This window comes from Solanum verrucosum, unplaced genomic scaffold (genome assembly GCF_900185275.1).
Source record: "Solanum verrucosum unplaced genomic scaffold, falcon-dt-bn FXZP01000178.1, whole genome shotgun sequence".
Taxonomy (NCBI): domain Eukaryota; kingdom Viridiplantae; phylum Streptophyta; class Magnoliopsida; order Solanales; family Solanaceae; genus Solanum; species Solanum verrucosum.
In genome coordinates, this window is record NW_026020286.1 from 545,857 (window position 1) to 549,568 (window position 3,712).

Sequence of the window (3,712 nt, forward strand, 5' to 3'; positions counted from 1 at the left end):
ACAAAATACTGATATATTTAGACTCCTTATGTAAAATATATAGTCTTTTATATTAAATGAGTATATTAAAAATAATAAAATTGTGAATCTAATTTTCCTTGATTAAATGATTTATAAAAAATGATTATTTAAAATTATATGTAAGATATAAGTAAATGGGTCTAAATCTATAATATCAAAAAGATAAAATATACTAAAATATTGTGGTATTGTAAATACCGTACAATTACATAGGATCTAATTATAATTATTGATATGTTTCCATATTTATTTAAATAATTATTTATTATTGATTATTTAAAATTATTTAACATTTAAAATTCAAAAAATTGAAGTAATGACATGTGTCATTTTTTCTTCTCCTTTTATATATAGATAGATTATTATTATTACTATTTGTATTCTTAATCTTATTTTGGATTACTTAATTAAAGGTTATAGTTGGACATTCGCTTCAATTGGAGTAATCACCAAAGTTAATGTGATTCAAAGAGTAGGAAAAATTAATCCAATGTCAAAACAAGTGCTAATTTATTGCATGATTGAGCATTATTAGATGATTTATGTGGAGTCCAAGTTAGAAAATAATGAATGATTCGAATTATCCCATAGAATGTCTATCAAATTTTCTAAGTAACATGGCTTAGTTGAAGGAGGAGAATATAACTATATTATGCAAAGAAGTAAATGCAAATATGTGGTATGTGTAGTTGTTTAATCTACAAAATAAATCACCTTTAAGATCTTTTTTTTTTTACGTCTGATTGTTGTTTATAGAGTTAGTTCTTGAGATAAAAAGAATGAATGTAAGAACTTTGAATTTGCTAAAATTTTATCCCGAATAAATAAAACAGAGGGTATATGTATTAATTTTAATTTTTACCTGTTGAATGTTTGACAAATATTGTTTAGGTATAATTAGAGTTACTTCAATAACTCAATATTTGCATATAACCTTGTGTTCTTCCCGCAATCAAAATCCTCACTCGACCTTTTCTTCTTGTAAAATCATCTCCAAAGAGTAAGGTATTTCTTCTTTGAATTTATCAGGAACTATCCACAATCAAATAACACGAACTTTCAAGTTCCAATGCATTGATTTGGATGTAATTTTTGAGATTGTGTTAAATTGCAATGCCACTTATTGTTGAATATAGAGAACAATGTAAAGTTATTACTGGAAATATCTATATATAGTATGTGACTTTCAAGATGCAGTGAAAAATGTAGTTAAAAATTCCTTGTTTAGTGGATGGTTATTGAGATGTTATCTTAAGGAGTTATAAAATTGCCTTAATTGTGTTTATCTCTAAAAATATATTTATTTTTTATATAAATTTTAAATACAAAATACTGATATATTTAGACTCATTAGGTAAAATTATACACATTTATAATAAATGAGTATATTAAAAATGATAAAATTGTGAATCCAGTATCAGTAAAATATATTTATTTTTTGATATTAATGTTAAATACAAAATACTGATATATTTAGACTCCTTATGTAAAATATATACTCATTTATAATAAATGAGTATATTAAAAATGATAAAATTGGATTCTTCCTTGATTAAATGATTTATAAAAAATGATTATTTAAAATTATATGTAGTTGCGTATAAGTAAATGGGTTTAAATCTAAAATATCTAAAAGCTAAAATATACTAAAAATTTGTGGTGTTGTAACTACCGTTCAATTACATAGGATCTAATTGTAATTGTTGATATGTTTCAATATTTATTTAAATAATTATTTATTATTGATTATTTAAAATTATTTAACATTTAAAGTTCAAAAAATTGTGGTAATGACATGTGTCATTTTTACTTCTCCTTTTATATATAGATAGATTATTATTACTATTAATTATATTCTTAATCTTATTTTGGATTACTTAATTAAAGGTTGTATTTGGACATTCGCTTCAATTGGAGTAATCACCAAAGTTAATGTGATTCAAAGAGTAGGAAAAATTATTCCAATGTCAAAACAAGTGCTAATTTATTCCATGATTGAGCATTATCAGATGTTTTATGTGGAGTCCAAGTTAGAAAATAATGAATGATTCGGATTATCCCATAGAATGGCTACCAAATTTTCTAAGTAACATGGCTTAGTTGAAAGAGGAGAATATCACTATATTATGCAAAGAAGTAAGTGCAAATATGTGGTATGTGTAGTTGTTTAATCTCCAAAATAAATCACCTTTAAGGTCTATTTTTAAGGTTTGATTGTTGTTTTTAGTGATAGTTCTTGAGATAAAAAGAATGAATGTAAGAAATTTGAATTTGTAAAATTTTTATCTCAAATAAACAAAACAGAGGGTATATGTATTAATTTTAATTTTTACCTTTTGAAAGTTTGATAAATACTGTTTAGGTATAATTTGAGTTACTTCAATAACTCAATATTTGCATATAACCTTGTGTTCTTCTCGCAATCAAAATCCTCACTCGACTTTTTCTTCTTGTAAAATCGTCTCTAAAGAGTAAGGTATTTCTGCTTTGAAATTATCAGGAACTATCCACAATCAAATATCACGAACTTCCAAGTTCCAATGCATTGATTTGGATGTAATTTTTGAGATTGTGTTAAATTGCAAAGCCACTTATTGTTGAATATAGGAGAACAATGTAAAGTTATTACTGGAAATATCTATATATAGTACGTGACTTTCAAGATGCAGTGAAAAATGTAGTTAAAAATTCCTTGTTTAGTGGATGGTTATTGAGAAGTTATCTTAAGGAGTTATAAAATTGCCTTATTTGTGTTTATCTGTAAAAATATATTTATTTTTTATATAAATTTTAAATACAAAATACTGATATATTTAGACTCACTAGGTAAAATATATACTCATTTATAGTAAATGAGTATATTAAAAATGATAAAATTGTGAATCCAGTATCTGTAAAAATATATTTATTTTTTTGATATAAATGTTAAATACAAAATACTGATATATTTAGACTCCTTATGTAAAATTTATACTCATTTATAATAAATGAGTATATTAAAAATGATAAAATTGTGAATCCAATTTTCCTTGATAAAATGATTTATAAAAAATGATTATTTAAAATTATATGTAGTTACGTATAAGTAAATGGGTCTAAATCTAAAATATCTAAAAGCTAAAATATCTAAAAGCTAAAGTTAATGTGATTCAAAGAGTAGGAAAATTATTCCAATGTCAAAACAAGTGCTAATTTATTCCATGATTGTAATGACCCTTCAGGTCATTTTTAAATTAAAGAATTCTTTCCCTCGTATAGAGCATTCCTGTTGCGACCCCAAGTCATTTATGACTTGCTGGCACTGACTGTTCGGTCGCCTGGTCGTTCGTTTGGGTTTTAGGCCCGTTTCCCTGTTTTGGAGATTTTTATAACTTGAAAAGTTGACTTTGGTCAACCTTCTTGGAAGTCGTGTTCAGATGAAAATTTTGATAGCTAGGTTAGCTTCGGAATATCGATTTTGGTCTAGAACGACCCTTTGTTCACTTCCCGAGGCTTTAGATGGCAGTTGTGGAATCTGGCTCAAAATGATACTGGGTGTGGGACCCACTTTTCATTGAAGCAATCTCCAAATGGAAATTCCGCCTTCAAGAGTTGGGGGTTTGATTCAGATGATTCTTACCGAGGCCCATGACTCCAAGTATTCTATTCATCCGGGCACAGCTAAGATGTATCGGGACTTGAGACAGCACTA